The 26,378-nt window shown below is 40.9% G+C and overlaps 1 protein-coding gene across 1 annotated transcript in view; it reads left to right on the top strand.

Moving 5' to 3' along the window:
- The window catches only part of CNTN4 (contactin 4), a 626,036-nt gene that overhangs the window by 254,730 nt on the left and 344,928 nt on the right, over positions 1-26,378 (top strand). The window lies entirely within an intron of this gene.

The raw sequence follows: 26,378 nt of genomic DNA, 5'->3' as shown, positions 1-26,378 counted from the left end.
TTTAGAAAGTATTCATCCTCAATTACGTTTTAAAAGGAAAAAGAAGGGACAGTCTTGAGAAATCCAACCTTAAATGGAAATACCACTAAGCTCAATACCCAGAGCGTCCTTATGTAGGAGCACCATCCGTCCACCCCGACCAGCAGCTTGTTTTAACTCTGGTGGGACCAGGCAGGAGAAAGTGACTTCCAGGATTGCTTAATAGCAAGAAATTTTCGCTTTGTTAAAAGAAACAGCACTTATAGAGAAAAGGTTCTATACAAAGTTTAAGATATCAACTTTATGAGAGATATGAAGGAAAAAAGTTCTGATTCTATCCGTCCTCCATTTTTTCCCTCTTTATGTCTTTAAAGATGTGCCCTGATACATAGTCGGGCAGATCTTTGCCATCTGTGATGCTGAATCTGTCTAGTCCTAATGATATTAACTCAGGACCACTAGGAACTTGCTTGACCATTGGACGTGAGGAATAGTAAGATTCGGGTATCTACAGCTAGACTCCCAAACCAAACCTGCTGTCTGGTTTGTAGTGGCTCTGTAAGAAAGAATGGAATTGCCTGATCAGTTTTCTGAGGCTGTACATCTTATCTTTCACCCAATGAGCAGCTGGTAGGTTTGAACTGCCAACTTTATGGTTAGCAGCCTAATACCTAACCCATTCCTCCAGGACTCCTTTACAACTAGACTTTAAAAATACTCTGTGGACTATGGTTGTTATTATCATTATGACTTGACAGATGAGGAAAAAGAATCTGAGTAAACATCTTGACCAGAAGAGCTTGAACAACCCGACTTTATGCACTGTTTAGTCAGAATCTTTGTCCTCGTCTATAAAATGATAACAACAACAATAATACTAATCCACAGGGTACTTAGAAGGATAAAAATACCTGACATATGTAAAATGGTTTGTTGTTATTACTATACTAGGGTGATTATTAAAGGTCCCTATATGATGCATGCAATTTGGGCTTACCTACTAACCTAAATGGTGATGCAAATCCACCCACTAGTAATGAGGAAGAAAGGTCTGGTAATCTGCTTCCCTTAACATTATAGTCCCCAAAATTATGTAGTCATTCTCCTCTGTATCACAAGGGCTCAATTGTAAACCAGTAACAATGAATCAATAACAATAAACTTGGAGTTGGTTTTGTATCATTGTTGAAGTTTAATGCCAAATACCATGTTGCATAATTCACAGGTGTAATCTCACTTACTATTTAAGGAGAGAAATTCAGATTCCCTTAGTAAAATGAGAAAAACAATGTTTAAGTCAAATAAAATAATGCATCTTGGTTTCTCAGATTTTTCTCTTCCAAGCACCACAGCCTCTCCTGGGCCAGGTTCTCTGTCCACTCTCTGTGACCCAGCTAAAGGGATTAGTTGTAGCTAAAAGAATTGAAGAGTGAGAGCTATCAAGCTATCAAGATCTCAGGAGAGCAGCTGGAGCAGTTGGCTGCCTTCCATCACATAAATGACCCAGGCATCTAGGACAGATGCTAGATTCCCTCCCCCCCACCCCCCGGAAAGCTCTTCAGGGATAGTTAGCCCACAACCTCCCTCAGAAGGCAGAGGGACAGGGCTGGTCAAGCATGACACAGCGACCCTAAGTAGGCAGATGTGCTCCATGACTCAGGCCCTGGCTGACAAACTGACTGGGAGATGTTCTGCTTGAGCGCATTCTGCTTTACATGCCAAATAGAGCAGCCACCAAACCCGAGGTCTAGGGAAATCGCGCTGCTTTCCATGAATAGTGTGTGGATTTATCCCCCGTCTTTGGTCATAGCAGAGGGCACCTGATAGTGATCATAGACCGCAAGACCTCAAATAAAGCTGCTTCAGAGGATGACCGATGAGCTGTCTTCTCCTGCCATTTATAACTAATTCCTTGCCCTGACATGATGGTTGTTGTTCTTATGGTAGAAGTTACCTCATGTTTAAAAAACGTTTTATTAGGGGCTCATACAACTCTTATCACAATCCATATATATACATACATCAATTGTAGAAAGCACACCCATACATTCCCTGCCCCAATCATTCTCAAAGCATTTGCTCTCCACTTAAGCCCTTTGCATCAGGTCCTCTTTTTTCCCCCTCCCTCGCACCCTGACTGACTCATCTCCTCCCCTAGACCCCTCTGTGTGGGGATCTCCAGTGGCTGACAAATGGGCTCATTTTTTATGAAGCTTCTGTACATGGAATAAATTGTATCCTTGATTGTTAATAGTATCTGACTTCATTGATTTGTAATACTAAAAGATACGGCATTAATAATTTTGTTTGATTATAGAATTCAAATGAGATTGAATTTTGAAACTGTGTTAGTCTGGGTAGAGTAGAGAAACAAATCCATAGAAACTCATATGTGTATAAGAGAGAGTTGTATATAAAGGGTAATTGTACATTAAGAAAGCATCCCAAAAAGATGAGGAAACTGACTGTTGCCCTAATTTCACTTATCAGACCAAAAGCCAAATCTGGTGATTTACGGCAGCATAATCTGTTTCCATTTTAGAGGTTATTTGAAAGCCCCAAACCCAGCAAAGCCAGGCTCCCTCCAAGGTCTCTAAGGGAGAGTGTGTCCCTTTCCTTTCCTGGCTTCTGGTGGTGATGCCCGCACCACTGTCTCTATCCTCCGTCACCTCCCTTTGTGTAACTGCCTCGATCACTCTGCCTTACTATTGCAGAGGCGCTTGCCCTTCATTGTAGGGCCCACCCATGAGCTTAATGACATCAGCAAGGGCTCTGTTTTCAAACAAGGTCACATTCATAGACGCTAGGGATTAGGACATAGACATTGCTTTTGGAGGCACAAGCAATCATCTTCGTCTCTGACTTCTAGTTGATCCTTCTGGAGATTGAAAATGCATGATCTCTTGAGGTCTTTTGAAATGTTGGCATCTCAGTAGTCTCTTCCCTTGGTTAACTGTGTTATATCAACCATTGCATTCTGCAAGCTTTAAAAAGTATCAAATTCACCAGGGAGATTTAAATGATCAAATAACCTGGAAAGGATTCATGTTTTGAAAGTATTGGAGTCATAAACTGATAACCCAGTGCAAGCAGATTTAGTATTAAAACTGTAATGGATAGGATGGTGTTTGATCTTACACCAAAAAAAGAGATAGGTTTGAGTTTGGCTGGCACGCCATGGGTCTTAGGGATGGGAGTGACGGGGTTGGTGGAGGGCAGTAGTTCAAACATTGATCCACTCTCTCCAGGGTCTGTTGCAAAATGATATCATATTTTTGTTTTGTTTTGTCTTCTCACTCTTTGCTTCTCTCCAAAGAGCATAGAAAAAAAAATCTTCTGTAATTGAGATCAGTAGGCTCCTGGTACCTCCTTTTTCCATCACTAAGAAATCTCTCTCTTAGAAAAGGAACTGCAACAACTATACTATATTCTGTTGAATAGGTAAGCCACATCTCTGACTCTAAAGCAGTATTATTTGAGAGAAACCACGGGCTTTAAAGGATTTAAAATATTTCTTTATTCAAAAAGTATGTATGATTGATACAAAAACAAATCAAAATTATGTAAAATTTGTGGGTAAAGTAATCTTTTTATTACACTTAAATTTTGCATGCCCATAATTGCAGAAAAGCAAAAGAATTCTTTCTTATCTTTTGTAAAATTACTTTTCTTGGCCTTTCATTAAGCACAGAAACAACGAAAGCATAGGATATTCGGTTCTCACGACAGGAGTGCTGGTCAGGGCTTTCTTACCACACTTTATGGAAGAAGTTAAATGTGTTTGTGTCCTTCTTTTAAATTAAATCTAAGTGCATCTAAATTAGATTATGCACTTGATTTCAGGAAAAAAATAGGGATTTAAACAAGATACCTTCTAACTTCACGAAATTGAACTTAGTACCTTTTACCTTTCTTCATCCTTGAAATTCTTACTAAAATGGAATCAGGGGGGCATGTCTCTTCTCAAATTATATCTGAAGGTTTTCTCGAAACCCAAATGTGAAAGGTTGAGGAACTCATCAGTATGGTTGACAGGAAAGTGAGTTTCTTCAAGCCAATCAAGAAGACTCTTGGCATTCCCTAATCTATAAATACCTCTTGATTAAACTTGCTTTTCAATCTCCCTTTAAATTTCAAGTATGATTTTTAATGTGTCCTTATTTCTCTGAGACAAAAAAAGGAAATGAAAAGCTAAGCTCTAAAAATAAAATTCATACTTAATACACAAGCTAAATATACCCCTAAGTTTTCTCATTGCTACATTAATTCAATGAAATCCAATTTAGGCTAGTACCAGTGTCCTGAATAAAGATGAATAAGTATTACCAGTGCACCTTGTGTTTCAGCTTCTTTCTTTGAGACTTATCAGAAAAAAATTTTAATTACTAAAGTCCTTATATAAGATTGTGTGTTCTTTAAAGTTTTCTGGAAGAGAGATTAAGGAAAGGGAGACAACTAGCTTTACATTTATTTTATTTTATATGTTTTGGGTCTATCCTCTTCTATTGCTATATCCACAAAATGGTCATCCTGTTTTGATACCATTCTTTAAATTAAGAGTTACCTTTTGAAATCCAGATATGATTTTTCTTTTCCCTGCTTACCCCCTTAGCCATATAAAATTCCCTTATAAGCATTAGGGCGTTTATGGGATGCTATAAAAGATAACTCCTTGAAGAGATGCCCAGTACTCAAGTAAACTTAGAAAAGAATGGATCAAATAAAGTTAACTCACTTTAAGGCAGCAAAGCAATCACCATTGCGTGGATTCTAATCCGTGGGTCTTCATTAGCTGATTATTTTAGAAGTAGCTTGCCAAGCTTTCCCCCCAAGCACTTCTGGGTGACCGCGAGCCTCGCATCTTATGATGAGCAGTTGAGCACGTGCAATTGTTGGTACCACCGAGGGAACGTCAACCTCGCTTTGCTGCAGGATTTCTCTTCAGCAGACGAACTACACCTCTCTAAAAGGTCGGGAGGGATTTTAGCCTTTGCAAAGGAAACCACAAAACCTTCTTAAGATATTTTTATTTACCAAAAACATTCAGTGGGAAACCAAATGAACTCCCAGGGTGTCAGTGAAGACTTCTCTCAGAGCTTGCCCAGCCTTTATCCCCCCACCTTTCTAGCTCCGTGCTTTTCATTTTGTTTGGATGCCTTGCTGCCATTTTGTGATCTATGGTTGTTTGTATGTTTGTCTTGGTTTGCCTTAAACAACGGAAATTTACTCTTCCAGCATTTTGGAAGCTAAAGCCCAGATCCAAGCCTCCATCTCTAGGGCCTTGATGATAGCCCCCTTTTCTTGACATTCCTTGGTTTGTAGATGACTCCCTAGTGGCTACTTCTCCCCATGTGTCTCTCTTCCGGTCTGCTTCTCAGGACTTGTCTTGAAAAGCCATCATGTATCCAAGGCGCTTACAGAGACCTCAGGTCAAGACATACGGAAACTCCATGTCCAAACTCCTGGCCTGCCACTGTGCCCTCTCTTCAGGATGGTTGAGGAAGCTGACTTTTCAAGTCACCCTGAGGGCTGCACCTGTCCAAAGACTGCAGCTGGTCCCTCCACCCACAAGAGGGTGCACTGACCTTCAGAGGGCTTGTTCTTAACCTTGATGATGATGACCATGAGAGCAATGCTTTACTAGATTGGGGAACAGAAGCACTTCGTTCTAAAGATGCTCGATTTTCCTCTCTAAAGGAGATAGTCACTATTTTACTGAAATTCCTGATAGAGTACAAAATGTGTCTTGTGAACTGACATACTCTGTCTAGAGTGAAAAGGAAAGCTATGGAGATTCAATAGCCTGGGAAAGGACTCCAGGTGCTTTAATTCTTCTTTATCTTTGTCCATGCTGCCTCTTATTGTAGACATTTTCTTCCAATCTTTCCTGTATTTGTGTGTGTGTGTTTGTTTTATGAGTGAGTAAGTGTTTCTGTTAGAAAACAGATATGCTGTTTCCTTCCTAATGCCACACAACCTTACGTACACATCAATTTAAGATCTTGTCAGGAGTCTCTGGCTGCCACAAATGGGTTAGTGGCCAACTGCTCACTGAATCTTAGAACTCCGAGTCATCCCAAGACTTCCTTGGAAGAAAGGTCTGACTGTCAACTTCCAAAAATATGAGTCCTTGAAAGCCTGATGGAGCACAGGTCTACTTTGACCCGCATGGGTTCCCCTTGCATCCAGGATAGCATGATAGCACCTGTTTCCCCTTGCATCCAGGATAGCATGATAGCACCTGTTTCCCCTTGCATCCAGGATAGCATGATAGCACCTGTTCATTAGTTAGTATTTGTAAAGCTCTCGTCGTTGTCTGTTTTGACCCAGGTATGTTTCTGCATCTTCAGAGAAGAAGAGCACCTCAGGGCCAGGGGATTTCTCGTCATTGATCCCTGTGTCCCTTATTTCTCCTCACCCTGCAAACTCTGTGATAGGCAATCATTCCAGTTGAGCAGAAAATAGTTGAATAGCCACAGGACCAGACGTCAAACATCATTAAGCCTTTGCTAAAGTGGCCTCTACTTTTACTAAGGACAGGAGCCATAATCCTCAACACTTCCACCAGGTCCTACAGGCCCACCAGCCTCCACCCCTGGCACACACCATCCTTGTCTCCCCACCACCGTCACCCCATCTCTTAATTGCTCTGTTTCATCTACTCCACTCCAGCAAAACCTACCTCCTTATTGGTCCTTGAACATACCTAATAGCTTCCCTTTCAGAACTTTTCTTGTGTCTTCCCTAATATCCACTGGCTAACTCCAAAACCTCCTTCAAATCTTTGCTGAAATATATCTTACTCAATGAGATTGACTCCTCTCTCTCCCCCCACTTCTCCCAGGCTCTATTTCCTTGCTCTGCTCTTTCTTTTATTTGCCCCACAGCTGAATTTCCTTCTAACATAAAATGTTATTTCCTTATGTTGATCTGTCTGTGCCTCACCTAGCCAGATGTGAGTCCCACAGGAGAAGAGACATTTCTCTCGTTTGTTCACCACTGTTCTGCAAGCCCAGAGAGCAGTGTCTGACTCATGCATCAGAACCACATGTCCAGACAATCGAAGGAAGGAACATGGGTGGGTTTTTCTCGCATTTTCTGAAACAGTAAATTCTACCTGCTTGTCACAAGATGTACATATAGAACTTACTAAGACCGGGGTAAAGAGTTTTAGTGCTTATACTTTAAAAAATTGTTCTTTGCACTTCAACTCACGCAAGCTGTGAAGGAAGTGAAACATTACATCAATTAAATATTCCTATTAATGCTAATAAGGAAAAGCAATCATAATGACACAGTGGAATCAGGTCATTGACTCTCTGTAGCCTCTCTTTTCATTCTAGGTAGAGTAAGTCAGTTCACAAGCAATTTTCTATAATCTCTCGGTAACTTTAGAAGTGTAGTGGATACCCTTTTCAGAGGAGCAAATTGGAGCATTCTACAAATGTTGGTCTCTATGCAAAATGCCATGTATCTATTCTTCAATTTAGTATAACATCATTTGGTTAACTTGGTCAAGAACATCCTCGTGGTAAAGGACAGACTCCCACGGCCTAGCCACTGTATCAGAACACTGTAATGTATTTGAGGAAGCCTAAAAATATGCATGTGAAAGTTAGACATTGGATACAAAAGACTGAAACGGAATAGATGCATTTAAATTATGGTGCTGATGAAGAATATTGAAATGCCGTACACTCTCAAAAGGACAGACAAATCTGCCCAGAAAGAAACACAGCCAGAATGGTCCTTAGCATCGAGGGTGGCTGGACTTCACCTTATGCACGTTGGACATCTTAATGGAAGGGCTGTGTCCTTGGAAAGGGACAACAGCACGGACAGTAGATAGCAGCAATGAAGAGGAAGAACCTCTGCAACAGCCTTTGGGGTCGAAAGACTCTTTCATACGAGTCGCCTAAGAACATCGGAAAACACATATTTCCAATGGTCTTAGGAACCATGACACGCTCCTCTATCCGTCTCCAGGTGGGTCCGCCCACATGCAGATCCGCCCACATACGAGTAGCCGGCAGGAAGACTGTTACTCAAGCTACACCATCATTCAAGATAAAATTTTATTTATTTGTAGTTAGAAATAAACATTTCACAATGTATAATTACATATTGTTTTTGTGATTAATCAGTATGCTTTAATTATGTTCAGTTTATAACAATGAAAATACATCCTGCATATCAGATGTTTACATTATGATTCATAACAGTAGCAAAATTACAAAAAAATAGCGGCAAAAATAATTTTATGGTTGGGGGGGTACCACAACATGAGGAATTGTATTAAAGGGTCGCAGGCTTAGGAAGGTTGAGAACCACTGTTCTACAAGATGAGTTGGCATAGTGGCTGCAACAATAGGCTAAAACATTTTTTAAAAAGTGGGGGGGACTAGGAAGGATCGTTTCATTATTTTGTTGATAGGTCATGGTGAATTGGAACCAACTCGATTGCATGTGACAACAACAATCAAAAGAAATATTTGATTTACCTGCAGTGGATTTTATTTCTGGTTTAAGAACTATGAAATGACCTTCCTGCCCTTCAGAAATTTACAATCTCTATTGGACCATTTACTTATTAGATGTGCAAGTTAAAACAATATTTTAAACTTTTCTTAGCTTCAGCTTTCTTTCTTTTGAGCATGTACTTCATATTTAATATTTCCCCTGCCTAATTCCCGTGAGATCAGATGAGATGAGGTGCTAAGCACAAGGTCAGCAGTTCAAAGCCACCAACTTCTCATCAGAGGAAAGACCAGACTTTCTGCTCCTGTAAAAAGTAACAGTGTCTGACCCCCGTCCCCCCCCTCGCAGGGCAGTTCTACCCTGTCTTAGTGTCACTCTGAGTGACTGCCCTGTCACCTTGATGATGAGATGAGTTAGTGGGAGTAAAATATGTTCATAGCAGGTATTTAAAATAAGGAGATTGTCACCGTTTACCTATTATTATTATTATTATTATTATTATTATTATTATTATTATTATTATTATTATGGGTTTTTGATCTTTGTTGCCATCATTTTGGTTATCAGGCAGGGTCTAAGAGGATAAAATGATTCCTGGAATTTCCTATATCTAAACTCTGATAAAATATTAGGGATTTAACAATGGCTTTTATTGTCTACAAAGTACTCAACACTGTGCTAACTGCTGGGTATACGCTGATCATTTCTGACATCATAGCGTATATAATCTAGAATTGGAGAGAAAGGAAAAACAAGTAAATATATAGATTTGCACTTAAAAGTCAGCAAGGAATACAAAGGAAACATACAACAAACAGAATGAATGAAAATAACTAAGCAGGAGCAGCTTTGAAATGGATGTTTAGGCCTCATTGCAAAAAATGAGAAAGAAGCAACAAAGTCCAAATCCAAAGAAGAGTTTTCTAGCTATAAAGGAGAGAATGTGTGGGTCTTGATGTTAGAAGCACTTTGCCTGCCCATATGGTGGGCCCTGTCTGTGAACTCACCTTCATCAGAGACAGTGGGGAGAATGGGCAGGACTGGTAAAGATGGGGAGAGACCACATGTTAAAACTAAGAATCAAACCTTTTATTCCCCTTGTTCTGGCCATCGTCTGTGCCGATGGAATGTTGATTAGATGGCCCATTCCCAACAAAAAATACAATCTTTCAACTCCCTTGATAGTTCATCTTTATCACCCATGCAGCCCTGATGACTTCATTTTTACTTTGTAAGAGAAGTGTTTGTGGACCTCTCTACTCTACATTGTAATCTTGTTGAGGTCAGTAGCCATGTTTGATACTCCCACACTATCATAAATACCATCATGAACAATACTGATGAAAAGGTTTGGGAGAGTATGGTAGTTACATAATCTCTTGTTAACTTGAAACATTAATAGTGACATAGTGACGGGGTTGAATTTAGCCTGTCAATCAGGCTGCAGCTTGATGACCTTATTTGGAGACACTAAGGAGATAAATAGCTCACTGGAAGCTGGACACACACACTGACTCCTTGCAAGACATTCCTACAGCTAAGACACATGGAGTTATGCTCAAGCCCTGGAGCTAGAGAAGCCACATGCAGCACTGAGATTCTTCCACCGCCACTGGATCCACAAGACTTTCCCCCTACTGGCCTGTGATCTTCCTGTATTCTGCATCATAGCATGTGTTGCGTGAGTCTGAAGAGGACTTTATAGACTAGTATTAGACATATGGGATAATATCGGACTTATGGACTTGATCTGGACTGGGCTGGGATGTTTTCTCAATATACAATTGTTCTTTTATATAAAGCTCTCTCTTATACACATATCAGTCTCCCTAGATTTGTTTCTCTAGTCTCCCTGGACTAACAGCGGAGGAAAGGAAAGGGCGGGGCAGAGTGTACAAAGGGAGTGAGGTCCTCCCAACTCAGAACTTCTAAGGCTTTGAAAATTTCTGAAGGAGAGAATGCTTAACTCTATCCAAATCGGACACACAGATTACCACAATACTGCTTTGGTAGCTACCGTTCTCTACAAATCAGTGTGTATTTGCTTTATCTCCTGAGCTGCGTCTCCCACTCACCCCAGTTATCCTGGTGTTATTCTGCTGAGCTGTTTTAAGACTTTACATGTAAGATGAAAATACTTATTAGTTTCCTCAGGTGTTACATGAGCTAAGATGACTCCAACTTCAGTTATAAATAAGAAAGTACGAAACGAAATCACGACTGCTATGTCATTTGGCACTGCCCTGTCCCCTTCTGGGAAGTCTCAGTGGAAGATGAGAGTTGAGTTGGCAGCAAGGAGTGATTTATTCTGCTGTTTTTAGAAACAGGCTAGGAAGTAAAGGGGCTCTAGTTTTGTATTATCTTCCCTCTTTCAAAGTTTTCGTGGTCTCTGGGTGGTACACATGCGCAGCACACTTGGCTCCTAACTGAAAGACGGGATGTTTAAGACCACTCAGGGGAGCATTCGCAGGAAGCCTGGGTAATGTATGTCAGAAGAACCATCCATTGAAAACCCTGTGTACCCCAGTTCTACTCTCACACATACAGGAGCACAATATAATGGAGTTGAACTCAATGGTAACTGGTTTGAGTTTTTTAAAGGTATAGTACCAACATCTCACTCTCTAATTTTCTTATTTTTCAGTATTGCTTGTTATCACAAAAGACACTATGTTACTTATTTATTTTATTTATATCAAAGATATACAGGTTATTGAGAAAAGAGATCTATGTTTCGTTGCAATGTGTACACCCAGTGTCTACAATGACTGACTTGTAGTAGACACTCATACTCACTGCCATTGGCATCAGGCTGGTTCTGACGCACAGGGACCCCAGAGGACAGAGTAAAATGACCCCTTTGGATTTGAGACTTTTAATCTTCATGAAACCAAACAGCTTCTTCTTTCTCCTGCAGCGACTGATGGGTTCTAACTGCTGACCTTGCAGTTAGCAGCTCTGTCATAATAAGCAGATTGCAGATACTGAATGAACACTCACTAGTTCTCAACTTTACTTTGAGCGCATTTTAGAGTCAGGGGAGAAGCAGTGGCGTTTCCAAAAACACAGACTTAGCCGCGGCGCAGCCTTCTCGCCGAGCCTTCCAAGGGAGCTCTGGAACGGTAAAGCAGCACCCATTGCGAAGTCTAAGTAGATGATGAATAAACACATCCCTTGCACGTATATTTGATGATGGTTTTATTTTCAAAACGGTAATTAAATGAGATAAAAATATATGGTTAAAGTTGCCGAAGCAACTGAAATTCAATATAAATAGCAGCTGCTCTTCATCTGGGAATTTCATCTATATACAGAACGTTTTTCTTTTTTTTTTTTTATGCTCTTAAATATTCTTAAACCAGTAAACAGCTAATTCAATATCCAGGATCCTGGGGGGGGGGGCGCGGGATTAAACTGGCTGAAAGAAGAGAAAGGAAGTGACCTGTTTTGAGCCGATGGTTACACAGGTGTGTCACTCCTGTCAGCCCCTGTCCCCACACAGTACCTTTGTAGCAAAGCATGTCTGTGTTCTTGGGGGAAACAATCCAGGCATGGCTGCCGTGTTTCTTTATTGGTCACCGACCCCTACTTCATTAGCTCCAGAATCCCAAACCAAGTGAGTGTGAAGAATCTTTTATTTATTTGTTTTTAATTAATAATTCATTGCCTTCATTTTTTTAAATTTAAATCATTTTATTGGGGCTCATACAACTCTTATCACAATCCATATGTACATCCATTCTGTCAAGCACAATTATACATTTGTTGCCCTCATCATTCTCAAAACATTTGATTTCCACTTGAGCCCCTGATATCAGCTTCTCATTTTGCCCTCCCTTCCTGCTGTCCTCTCCCTCATAAATCCTTGATAATTTATAAATTATTATTTTGTTTTACACTGCCCGATGATTCCCTTCACCCACTTTTCTGTTGTCCATCCCCCAGGGAGGAGGTTATATGTAGATCCTGGTAATCGGTTCCCCCTTATTTGCTTTTAAAACAATGCTTTTCTGCAGGCCATGGGCGTCAGGCGGTGCTATTGAAAAAGTATGGCTTCCATTATATAGTAAAGATCAGTGTCACTTCTGCTACAATTTCTTGGGGGGAAATATCTGCTCATGTGGAGAAAATTAAGATAAAATTTCACCCGATGAAGTTTCCTTTATGAACAGGAAGTGCACACCTGCCTGTCTTTCCCTGAGCGGTGTCAGCCACTGGGCTTAAGGGCTAGGTACATTTGAGGATTAGCTCATTACTCACGTTCATATCCCTGAGAATGGTTCACCCAGGAAAATAAATAGAAAGGAAGCAGAGTTCTTCATGACCACTTGTACAGCCAGGAGATTGTGGTCCCTGGATTTAATCAGGATCTATGGCCCATATTGCACCATTTTCAAGGTTTTTTCTTGAGATTACTTACTTTATGATAGTCTCCTGATATGTGCCTTGTCAGCATTTTCTTCAGAGAATATTTATTCTCATGTAACTTGAATATATCTGATTTTCCCTGGAGGGCTGCCCTTTTCATTTTTTTAAAGTTTTCTAAGAAGACTGATGCAATGAATCACAACTTGCTAATTTTAATTTTCAATGCAGAGAAGAAAAAGCTATGCAATAAAAATTAAATGAAGAATCATGTCTCTTGCTGTCGGGCCTATAATGATTTTAAATCTATCACACTGTAGAGTTCTCACACTAGATGCAGAACAGATAACTGCCTGATATTATTACCGATTGGCTTACCACAGGCCCTGATCACAAATAACTGGCCCATGCAATGTTCACCATGTTTCCCCCTTTGAACTCCTTCTTCCTCCTTCCTTCCTTCTTCCCGCTCCCTCCCTCTATGTCTGTGTGTGTATAGGGGCACTTTGCTTTGTGAAACACCATGTTCACTATGTTGACAGCATGTCTGAGTTTTCATCTTCAATGTGCCCTGTTCTGTGCTAGATGTGGTCTCAACTATAACGAGCCGGTTCTATGCCCTTGGAGACCTTTCCCAAAGTTCTTACCCATTGAGCACACATTACAGGATTTAAATGCAACGTCACTTCCTCAGAGAAGCCTTCCCTGGAGTAGACCACCATCATTGCTGCCAAGATGATGAGACACAGGGTGCTGTGTACAGTAGACAGAATACGAGAACCTTGCCCCTGGTTTAACAAGGTTCATGGGCCACCAGTTGTGTGTGTGACAGAAGGGAGAGCAGTGCTCTACAAATGCTAACGAAGTGCCCCATTTGTATGGTGACAACCTGAGAAAAGTGGGTGAAGGGAAACAAAATGATATAAGACATGAAAATAATAATAGTTTATAATTTATCAAAGGTTCATGAGGGAGGGAGGGAGGGGAGGGAGGGAAGGGGGACAAAAGAGGAGCTGATATCAAAGACTCAAGTAGAAAGAAAATAGTTTGAAAATGATGATGGCAACATATGTACAAATGTGCTTGACACAATGGATGGATTGTGATGAGAGCTGTAAGAGCCCCAGTAAAATGTTTTCTTGTTTTTTTGTTTTAATTAACAAGACATTTGACTCCAATGAGCTTTCATTTTGGAAAGTGGCAACACACCATGACCCAGAAAGTATATGAATAAGCTTTCAGATAATGGTAGCTGCTATCAAAGAGGAAGATATAGATAGAAAGTATCGATAAGTCTTTGTTGGTGCCAATGGCTTGCACGTCTCTGCTAATCTGAAGATTGGTTCAAGTTTATCTCATAATGACTACAACCAAGAAACCCTCACCGAACAGTTCTGCTCTCTAACACATGTGGTGATAGTGAATAGTTGAGTGAAAATCTAATAGATAACAATGGCCTTGGTTGGTTGGTTGGTTGGTTTCTTTGTTGTTGGGGTGTTTTGGTTTTTGGTTGGTCAGTATTTTTGTTTGTGTTTGTCTTATGGTGATAGAGTCATTTGAGGTAAGTGCCGTCTGACTCCAACTAACCACCCAGGGAAGACCTTTCTAAGGAGGGGATGTTTGACTTGAGTCCTGAGGAAAGAGCACCATGTGCCCACCCTACAGAAAGACTGAGAAAGAGTATCAGTGGCCAAGGAAACAGTAAAAGGAGGTTAGCGTAGGATGTGTGGAGAACGGGATGAAAAGCGTGTGTGGATTAATATGATGAGCAGGGGGGAGCAGAGCAGGGATGTACACAGAGTTCTCTAAAGGACTTCATAGAGCACAATGAAGAGTTTGCACTTGTTTCTAAAATTTAGTACGTAAGATGCTTTTCTGGATTATTTGTTTCTCTGTGTATTGTGTAAGTATAAAACCAAAGATAGAGAATGCAGCTGCCTAACCATGAACACTCCTGAGTCAGGATGATATGTGAAAAGACATGAGCTCCTGGAGAGAAAAATGCTGGCAATAATAGCTTGTGTTGTAGGGCACCTGTCTCCAAAGGAGGACACCTTTTTTATGACTCCATCTTCACTAATCACGGTAGGCCCGTCAGTTAGAGAGGTGGCTGTTTTAATAGAGCACACAAACAAACGCAAATATTTTACATTGAGTTGGGCTATGGCTTCTTAAATAGCACAAAGGACTACATAAAATTGAGTCTGTCAAAGAAAGAGGAAAGAATAGGACTAATATGTGATATAAATATAGGTGTCAGCAAAGTCACGTACAGTGAAAAGGGCAGCAAATCAACTTTTATTTTCTTGTAAAGTCAAGACAATAAGCGTGAGGGTGAAATGTGTTATAATTTTGGTCAGGCATCCAGTGAGTTCTTTGATGTGAAGAGTCTCACTCCTGTTCTTTGAGTCCATGGAATTGAGATACTAACTCTATGGGCTTCTGGATCAGGAGGACTTGGAATCTAATTAGAGGTCTCCCATGTACTAGTAATGACATGACAGGTGCTTATTTCCTTTTCCTGTAAAATGGAACTAGTGACAAAAAAGAAGAGGCTTTCTACTCCCATAAAGTGTTACACTCTTAAAAACCTACAGAGACAGTTCTACCCTGTCCTTTAGGGTCACTTTGAGTCAGAATTGACTCAATGGGAGTGAGTGAGAGTAGTATTGATTCTTGGAATTATTGTGATACTTATATGAGTAAATATATGGAAAGTGGGAAGTTGTGTTCTTTGTGTAGCTAGTGGGAACCAGCCTTACACCTTTCCAAAGAAATTATATTGACAAAAGTAGTGCAGTTGCTAAGGTAGTCACAAAATCCTCTTTGACACATAATATTGGTTGTGTTATTTTCAGTTCTTGCCTAGCCTTTGTTCCTGGAAGCAAAGGGACATGTAGGAAAAGATGAGAAAAGAGAAGAACATATGCTTATTTTGCTAAACATAGAACTGCTGACTGACCCTAGGCAAATTTTCTAAACCAGCCATTCTATGTCTTGATCTGCCCCTATTTTGGATATTCGTTCTCTAAATTTCCCATTCCTATCAACTCAGTGCCCTGAGGAGATAAGCATATTCTTTGATGTGAAGAATCATCATCCCATTTGGAATCCTTTGTGTCTGCATCAATAAACAATGTCAACTCTAGAACAAGGCATCCATCAAGACTGCGAGCAAAGTGCACCAGCTCACGGACTCAAATATCTTTCTCTTCATCCATTCAGGTTCTGGGCAACTCAGTCCTAGCTATTCCAAGCTAGGTCAATGGGTACCAGTAGCAAGCTCAGGGATTTCACACTTCAGACCACTGGCCCTTCACATATTCTTATTCGTCCTAGCCCCCTCAGACTAGGTCATAGAATAGACTCCGGTTCCATACAACTCTTTAACTTCAGACATGTCAGCCCTTCTTCATCTCCTTTTCTAGTCTAGGTAGACTAGAGAAACAGATTCATAGACACTCATGTGTCTATAAGAAAGAGCTTTATATACAAGAGCAATTGAATATTGAGAAAACATCCCAGCCCAGTCCAGATCAAGTCCACAAGTCCGATATTAGCCCATATGTCCAATACCAGCCTGTAAATTCCTCTTCAGACTCATGCAACACATGCAATGACGTTGAATGCAGGAAAATCACAGGCCAGTGGGTGGAAAGTTTTGTGGATCCAGTGGCAGTGGAAGCATCTTAGTGCTGGCAGGGGTCTCCATATGGTTCCTCCAGCTCCAGGGCTTTAGCCTAGCTCCATGTGTCTTCTCAACAGGATTGTCTCCCATGGATGGAGTGAGTGTGTCCTTTCTCCAACAAGCTATTTATCTCCTTAGCACCTCCAAAGGAGTCATCAAGCTGTGACCTGATTGACAGGCTTAAATCCACCCCTACACTCTTCTCTCAAATTGACGGCAGATTATGTAACTACCACATAGTCCCTGTGGAGCAGGTCAATGGTTAGCAGTGGCCAGACCCAACTCAACTCTTCTTTTCAGTTCCACTCCACTCAAAAAGCGAATCCAGGAGATTACCCAGCTAGCATATCAGGACACTCACAAGATCTTTTTCTCTCTCAGTCGTGCAGGTGCTGGGGGTAGGGCAATGGCCACAGACATTTCCTGCCTAGGCATGTTCACAGACAACTGCTTGAATCCATTAAGGTTAAACATTCCAAACTAGCTTTTTTTCTCTTCAGTCTCTCAGCATATCTAGATGGGTCTGCAGCTATATTTTTTCGAATACAAATGTCTTGATGATCAAGGAACACACTTGCTTGTTCTAGACAATTTCTTTTTTTCCCAATCATTTTATTAGGGACTCATACAACTCTTTTTACAATCCGTACATACATCATTTGTGTCCAGCACATGCGTACATATGTTGCCATCGTCATTCCCAAAACACTTGCTTTCTACTTGAGACCTTGGTATCAGCTCCTCATTTTCCCCCTCCCTCCTCTCTCCCCCTCTCCCTGAACCCTTGATAATTTCTAAATAATTATTATTTTATCATATCTTACACCATCCAACGTCTCCCTCACCCAGTTCTCTGGTGTGCATCCTCCAGGGAGGAGGTTACATGTAGACCTTGTCATCTGTTCCCCTTTTCTCCCTCACCCTCCCTCCACCTTCCCGATATCGCACTCTCACCACTGGTCCTGAGGGGCTCATCTGTCCTGGATTCCCCGTATTTCCAGTTCCTATCTGTGCCAGTGTACATCTCTGGGTCCAGCCGGTTATGTAAAGTAGAATTGGGATCACGATAGTGGGAAGGAGGAAGCATTCAAGAACTAGAGTAAAATTGTATGCTTCATTGTTGCTACACTGCACTCTGACTGGTTCATCACCTCCCCACAGCCCTTCTGCAAGGGGATGTCCAATTTCCCCCAGATGGGCCCTGGGAACCCACTCTGTACTCCCCCTCATTCATATAATGCTATGATTTTTTTTTTGGTTCTAGACAATTTCTAACTCCCCTTTTAGCAAAATTATTTGTAAAGTCTGAAGGTGGCAGGCTTTCGTCATAATTTCCGATATTCATTTCCATTACACATAATATTAGTAGGTAGGAGAAACCAATATAATTGTAGTATAGCCAGATATTTTTTTAAAAAACTGAAGTTCAATGTTTTCTGAGACTATCCCATTCATATGCATAGAGCTCTGGACCACTGACAGGATGAATCCAGTGGACTGGCCTACTATAAGCCATTCTGTTTACATAGCATGACTTTTGTCCCAAGGAAATCCAAAAGTGGCTTTTATTGCCTGAGCTACAATTTAATATCCACTACATTCCTTTGAGCCATTTCAGGTAAGAAGAAACGAGGAAAATTTCTAAGACTCAAGTTTCACCACCTCTGTCCTTTTCGTCTTTCTCTCTCAAAGCTCCATGCTTCCATGCATTTGGGGACTGCAAACTGCCAGGAGCCCATAGCTGACCTCTGGCGACACGAAAGAGGAGAAGAATCCAACTCCATTCAATTGTCATTTTGTTCTCTAGACCTTACTCTCAATACCAAATTGTTGTTAGGCTGCGTTTTCTAGAGAAACAAAACCAGTGACACTCATGTATGTATCAGAAAGGACTTTTTAATCAAGAAAAATTTTTTTAAATTATAGCAAGGAATCAACCCAGTCTAATCCAAGTCCATGGGCCAGATTCCAGCTGGAGGCTCTCAGACTCATGTAGTCGCCGCTGATGAAGCAGGTCTAGGGTAAGAGAAGCTAGCTGTTTGTGGAGCCCAGTCGGCCAGGAACATGGCAAAGTACCCCAGCTCCCAGGGTCTGTGGGCTGGATTGATTGTAATCTTCAAGAAACTATAGGAAATAGGAAATACTGCCTTGATTTAAATTAAAAAAAAGAGGTGCCAGCCCCAATCCCAACTACATGGACTGCCCCCACCCCCTCTCCCTGCAAAAGAATTCACTTCAGAGCACAGCACTGAAGCTATAGCTCAGGGAGAGGGCGAGACATGTCTGATCAGAGCACACAAGAGCAAATCAAGGGAGAGGAAATGACAGTGGAGCACATCCTGACCCATCAAGCCCTGAGGACAATAGTCCAGCTCAGAGCAGCCAAAGCACAGAGAGGACCATAGACCAACTCCACCATGAGACACAATGTCCCTCACTGACCCATAGCACTACAGGAGACAACACTGGAGACAGAATGCAGGCATTACGCCCAATCTGACCCCACAACACTGAGACAAAACACTAAGGGTGTGGAACAGAACAGCAAGGGGAACAGCAATGAAATCTCCAAGGAATACCAAAAACAGAGTCTGAGGCTAGGGTGTGGCACCCCATCAGATTTCACTGGAAAGCAATCCGAAAGGTCAACAAACCAATCTTGGACTATTTACAGGCTTTTCTTTCTTCTTTTTGTTGTTGTTTTGTTTTCATTTGTTGCTTTGTTTTGCTCTGCCTTGTTTTCTGTGCATATTATTATCGCTGCAGGTCTATCTAGATAGCATAGGTGGGATAAACAATCTGGAGGAGAAAACAACAGGACCAGCGGTTCCAGGGGGACATGGGAGAGAGGGAGATGGGGATAGGAAATGGTTGTTAACAAATCCAGGGATGAGGGAACAACAGTTGATCCAAAATCGATGGCGAGGAAGGTATAGGAGGCCTGGTAGGACTTGATCAAGGGCAATGTAACAGAGAGAAATTACTGAAACCCAAATAAAGGCTCAACAGGATAGTTGGACAAGAGGAAAGTAAAAGGAAATAGAGGAAAGAACTAAGAAGCAAAGGGCATTTATAGAGGTCTAAATACAGGCATGTACATATGTATGTTTAAATATACTTATAGATGACAATGGTAAATAGATCTATGTGCATATATTTATAGGTTTAGTGTTAAGGTAGCAGATGGACATTGAGCCTCTACTCAAGTACTCCCTCAACACAAGAACACTTTGTTCTATTGAACTGGCATTCACAATGCTCACCTTCCCGACATGATTGCTGAAGACAATTGGGTGCATAAGCAAATGTGGTTAAGAAAGCTGATAGTGCATGGCTATTAAAAGATATGGCATCTGGGGTCTTCAAGGCTTGAAGGTAAATAAGTGGCCATCTAACTGAGAAGCAACAAAGTCCACATGGAAGTAGCACACCAGCCTGTGTGGACACGAGGTGTCCATAGGATCAGGTCAAAGAACAAAAAAAATCATATAATTGTGAATGAGGGGGAGTTTGGAGTGGGGACACAAAGCCCATCTGTAGGCAACTGGACATCCCCTTAGAGAAGAGTTGCGGGGAGGAGTCAAGCCAGTCAGGGTGCAACATAGAACTTTCTTCAAGTTCGTTAATGCTTCCTTCCCCCGACTATCATGATACCAATTCTACCTAACAAATCCAGCTAGACCAGAGGATGTACACTGGTACAGATAAGAGCTGGAAACACAGGGATCCAGGACAGATAAACACCTCAGGACCAATAATTATAGTAGTGATACCTGGAGGGGAAGAGGAAGGTAGGGGGAGAAAGGAGGAACCAATCACAATGATCTACATATAACCCCCTCCTGGGGAATGGACAACAGAAAAGTGGGTGAAGGGAGATGTTGCACAGCATAAGACATGAAAAAATAATAATAATTTATAAATTATCAAAGGTTTGTGAGGGAGGGAGGGTGGGGGGAGGTGGGGGGAAATGAGGAGCTAATACCAAGGCCTCAAGTAGAAAGAAAATGTTTTGAGAAAGGTGATGGCAACAAATGTACAAATGTGCTTCACACAATGGATGGACGTATGGATAAGGGTTGTACGAGCCCCCAATAAAATGATTTAAAAAAAACCCAACACAGACAACAAGTTGATTTTTGTCTCATTGTGGCCCTATGTAAGATTTCTGCAACTTCGGTTCTTTACAGGAGCACACAGGTTCATCTTTCTTCCTCAGAATGCCAGAAAGATTTGAACCACCAACCTTGTGGTTAGCAGCCCAACACCTAAACCACAGTGCCATCAGGGTACCTCAATATCAGAGCTGAAGGAACTGAAGTCCAAGGATATTAAGTAATTCAACCTCATCATACAGTTAGATAATAGAAATTTCAAGTTTGTTCTATATTTTTACTGACTCAAAGCCTATGAATATAACCATTATACACTCTTCTTCTTCTTTCACAGAGAAGCCCAGGCATCCACCCCAGTATCCTTAATGGGGTCTTCCTTCTTCCTGAATGGAAATATTATCCAAAACGTAACTTTGGAAAATTTTGTATATTTAGATTTATTTTTAGTATGCATCTTTAGAAATCAAGAAACCATGCAAATGTACATTCACACATATATACACTTGGGGAGCAAATGACAGAGAATCAAGACATAATTTTAAGTATGCTCTATGATAATGGATTAAGCTACCCCTCCAAAATACTTTCTTTTTATAAATGATACAATCATCACCATGGAAACTGTATTCATAATAAATGTATTCTTTCAAAATTGGAAGGAGTAATAACTAAGGGAGGCCACCCTGTGAGGATTAATACAGACCAGGTCTATCCAAGTCAGGAAAAAAAGTTGATTGCCATTATTTTGCTTTCGTTGAAAGTACATGTTGTATTCATTCTTCTTCCCATTTCTCCCTCCTTTTTAAAATGAGTCATAACAAGAATTATTTATTTATATTTCCCAGATATTTTTAAAGTAAAATTTTTATACTGTCATCAGCAGTTTCAATAGGGAGTGGAGAGGTGAGAAAACAGTGTGGGGGCCACATCTGACTTCCTCTGGCTCCTGGGTTGATTACCACAAGGCAGGGTCATACATGTTTCCATGCTTCATGCTTCTTAGCCCTAGTCTGATGCCAACTACTCCTCCCAAGCACAATTGTTTTTCCTGCTGAGTTCTATAATTCATTGCAGTGATCACCCAGAACTCACAGATGAGGCTCATGATTAAGGAGTTACTAGGTTACAATTCAAGTGAGACATGTTCAACATACAGTTATTCAGCCAGGATAATTTATTCTGCCATGCTCACAGGCTCTTTCTGACCCTCAACCTCCTGACCTGGTTTTTCCCTGTTCAACTTTCTCCTATTAGGGCTTCCAATAATTACTCCCTAAAGCAGGCCTCTCCTCTATTAACTTCTCAGACAGAAGGCATTCACCTCAGTGGGTTGGCAAACCCAGCTCTGTCAATTAAGTGCCCATCGTCACCCCATTCCCTGAGCTACCCCAAGGAACACAGCTTTACTTACTCTGAGGGCTAGCAAGTCCACGTCTCTGTCTCATGATCTGCTTCCTGGTTCTGCTGCTGCTGCCCCTCTGGTGTCAAAGCTGCCTCTTAGATCAAGGAGTTTCAATTCACAGGGATCTCAGGATCCAAAGGATGTAATCCAGTCATGGCGCTTCTCTCTCCTTGTAGTAAGATGCCCCTTTCTGCTTCTGAGATGGCCGATTTTATATCCAGCAGGATGGCCATCACAATTAACTCTGGAAAAACCACTCACAGCTGAATCGTATAAGCCAATCATTCTCATCCCCATTTTCTTACTCAGACCTTTCAATGAGGCAATGTTTATTTGGAGCGAGTAAGAAAGGACATCGCTGAGTGAGCATAAGAAATAATCCACTGCACTGAATGGGGTGTGCATCCCACTGTGTGACAGCATCAGAGGGTGTGACACCAAAAGGACTGTCCAGACAATTTTTGTGCAGTTTTTCAGTAGAAAATTTTTTACATAAAATGACTTCTGTTGTTATTATAACAATAAAAGTATTTTAGGTGAGCCACTAAGAAGTATCAATATATTGGCAAGGCTAAACCTCGATACTAATTTACTTTTTTGCTCTAAATCTTTGTATTGGGGGCTCTTACAGCTTTATAACAAAGCATGCATCAATTATATCAAGTATATTTGTACATCACCATTTTTAAAACATTTTCTTTTTACTTGAGCCCTTGCTATCTGCTCCTCTTTTATCCCTCCCCCGCCCTGTGAACCCTTGATAAATTATAAATTATTACTGTTTTTATGTCTTACACTTTCTGTTGTCTCTTTTCACCCCCATTTCTATTGTATTCCCCCCCTAAGGGGAGTGGTTATATGTCAATCCTTGCAATCAGTTCCCCTTTCCTCCCCATCACCACCATCTTCCCCCCACCCTCATGTTATCACTACTTCCATTGATGTTCCGGGGGTGGGAGGGAGGCCTGTGGAGAGCTCTTATGTGCACCAGTGTACATATACTGTACATACAGAGTGGTATACTGCACTCTGGCTGACTCATCCCTTCCTTGTAACCGTTTTGTGAGGGGATGTCTAATTGTCTACAGATAGGCTTTGGGTCCCTACTCTGACCCACTCATTCACCTCAGTATGATTGTTTGGGGTCTTCTGATGCCTGATACGTGGTCCTATCAACACCTCATGATCACATAGGCTGATGTGCTTCTTCCCTGTGGGCTTTGTTGATTCCTTGCTAGAAGGCCATTTGTTTAACTTCAAGATTTTAAGACCTCAGACATTATATCTTTTGCTAGCCAGGCACCATCAACTTTCTTCATCACATTTGCTTATGCACCCATTTTGTCTTCAGTGATTATGTCGGGAAGGTGAGCATCACAGAATGCCAGGTTATTAGAAAAAAAAATGTGTTCTTGCTTTGAGGGAGTGCTTGAGTACAGGCTCTTTGAATGTGCTTCAGTTGCACCTGCCATTCATACCCAGTTACAATGATGTGGTTTTGATTTACAGCTCCAACCCCACACTGTGGTTTTCATTGTTGTCAGTGTGTTCATAGTCAAGGGTGTTTAACTACAAACTCTATTGTACTTAAGTGACAGCCAATCAGTTCTGATGCACAATGACCCTATGTACTCCAGAACAAAACACTGCCTTGTCCTGTGCCATCCTCACAATTGCTCTTATGTTTGAGCCCATTGTTGCAGCCACTGTGTCAGTCCAGCTTGTTGAGGGCCTTCTCCTTTTCACTGACCTCCTACTTTACCAAGCATGATGTCCTTTTACAGGAACTGGTCTCTCCTGACAACATGTCCAAAGTACATGAGACTAAGTCTAGCCATCTTGAGATGTGGTCATTAGTATTTTTGAATTTCTATCAATCTCTTTTCTGAGAATTTTATAGCAATTAAAGGAAAAGGCTAAGAAAAATCTAAAAAGGTGTCTGCTCAGTTACTAATAATGTTATAATTATTTCTGCAATTCAATATAGAAATCATTGATCAAATAATCTAATGTAAGGATTTATATAATGTAAAAATGTTACTTTTACCTTGAATTATTCTATGATTAAAATGTATAGTAAAAATTACTAAGGATTCTCTGTAGTCTAGTATGGGGAACTTCTAGGACCTAGGGTGGGGAGTGGTCTACTTCATGAGGCCATGTGTGGCTACCCTGGGTGACACCAAGCTGCTGATGCCACAGGCCCTCGTCTGGGTTTTCCTGCCCTGTGAATGGTCTCAGTTCTTCCCATTAATGCGTAAGACATATAATCCCTCAGCAATGCCTAAATAAATGCCTCTTTCTTATTTAGTAGTATTAATTCTCAAAACCGAGAAAATCGTAGACCCTCTTCATTTTTTCCTCTTTTCTCCTACAGTATACCAATGTATTCTAAGCTACCTGTTTCCCAACTGTAAACATTTAATAACTTTGCAGCCAAGAAATATATGAATTTTTCCCCTCTTCACACTAGGATTTACTCTGTGGTTTGAATTCCAAAAATTTCCTATACTGAGGCTTTTCATTATTTATCACACATTGCAGCTTGCAGACCTTTGTACATGCACATGAATGTACCTGCTAAATCACTTCCTATATGTGCTCAATAAGCTTCACATTCCACCCACTAAAGCATATTTTCCAATTGCATTTAAAATGAAATGCTGATATTATGTCGCATAGGAAAGCAAAGGACAGTTGTTTTCAGAGAAAATGCAATATGAGAGCATAACTGCCACAATATTGTATATTTCTTGGCACCTTTCTTATCATACAGTAATCTATTGTAAAATCCATATCGTTTTCTATTGGATAATTTTTAAGTAGGTCAGGACTTGCCTCCTAGCCTGTCCACTATTGGTGACTTTGATGGTCTGTAAAAGATGAGCAGCGTCACAACAACCCATAAGCCACCTGAGAGTAAGAGGACAGATGGGTGATGAATCTTTTCAGAGTTTACAGATCACAGCATATGCGTAGATGGAGAAACAAGCTGCATTGCACAGCACCAGTGCAGAGGCACTAATTTGTCATAGTACATACACAGCGTGCACCCACCCATGCCTTTCATGATAATCTGAACAGAGAGGAAGGAAATGCCACCCAGCGGCATTGTTCATCTGCCCTCCTAGCAGTACCGAGCTTCTGCTTCTTAATGTTGGTTTTCTGATTTTCTCCCGTTTTCCATGTCATGCTTTGCAACTCATGTTTAAAATACTCACCCCCCGGTGCTCATGCACAAAGAAAATCAAAGGAAGAGAAGATGTGAACTCAATCTACCGACAAAACTTATTGTGCATTGAGATGTGGATTTCCTTACATATTGACTGAAAGCATAAAATTCACTTAAATGGGGCTTTTTTTCTTTTGTCTTTATGATGTGGAGTAAATGGCTTGAATCTTCTTTTTCACTAACTTCACTAAGTCAGGGAGGAAGCTATAGACTCTGATACTTCAGAGCAGAAACTTTGAAGTGAGACTGATATTCATTTGTCTCCTTGTTGCTGCCATACCACAGATGTGAGAAAATGGTGATAAATCTCTCTGAGCTTCAGCTCCATTGTCTGTAAATCGGGAAATTAAACTATAACAGAATTAAATGAGATTGCACAAGGAAAGTACTTGCCTGCTAGTATGATCTCAGAACATTTTGCTAGTAGATGCTGTTACTGCCATCAGTAATGTGATGGTGGTCATAGGGCATTTTCCATGATGAAGTCTAGCTTTCTCCTAACACCTACTGCTACTGGTCCTTGTACCAATGTTTTGAAGATAGGTTGACTCTATTTTTTTTGATAGGTTGACTCTAAATAATATAATATACATAGGAATATTGCTGGATAGGCCTGGCCAAGAGCCTGCAAGCTTCCACAAACATCCATTGTAAACATTGTTATTTGATTTGAAAAATTAGTATACTGTAACTAATTAGGACCTGGGGGGATACCGTATTTAAAAAAGATGAATTCAGCACATGCAATCTTTTCCTAAATGTGTGTATCCAGTGTGCCCTTTGATTAGCATCTAGAGCCACATTTCAGAGTGAATCTGCTATTTAGAACCCTTTTTAAAATGGAATAATTGAGATATAATATGCCACTGGATTACAACATGCTTCCGTGATTATAACACATATACAAGGGGACTTCAGAAAGTTCATGGAAAAATTGGAATTGAAAGTTAATGGGCTATTTCCATACCATTTTCAAGCCCGCTCACATACTGAGTACATACTCACTAGTGGAGGTGGATTAGGGATAGAATTGCCACTTCGGGCGAGGGACACTTGGGTTTGATTTCCGTTCAAGGCATTTCATGCATAGCTGCCACCCATCTGCCAGTGGAGGCTTGA

The sequence above is a fragment of the Tenrec ecaudatus genome, chromosome 5 (assembly GCF_050624435.1).
Source record: "Tenrec ecaudatus isolate mTenEca1 chromosome 5, mTenEca1.hap1, whole genome shotgun sequence".
Classification (NCBI taxonomy): domain Eukaryota; kingdom Metazoa; phylum Chordata; class Mammalia; order Afrosoricida; family Tenrecidae; genus Tenrec; species Tenrec ecaudatus.
Note: the sequence above shows the minus strand (reverse complement) of the source record. Positions and strands in the feature narration are given on the sequence as shown.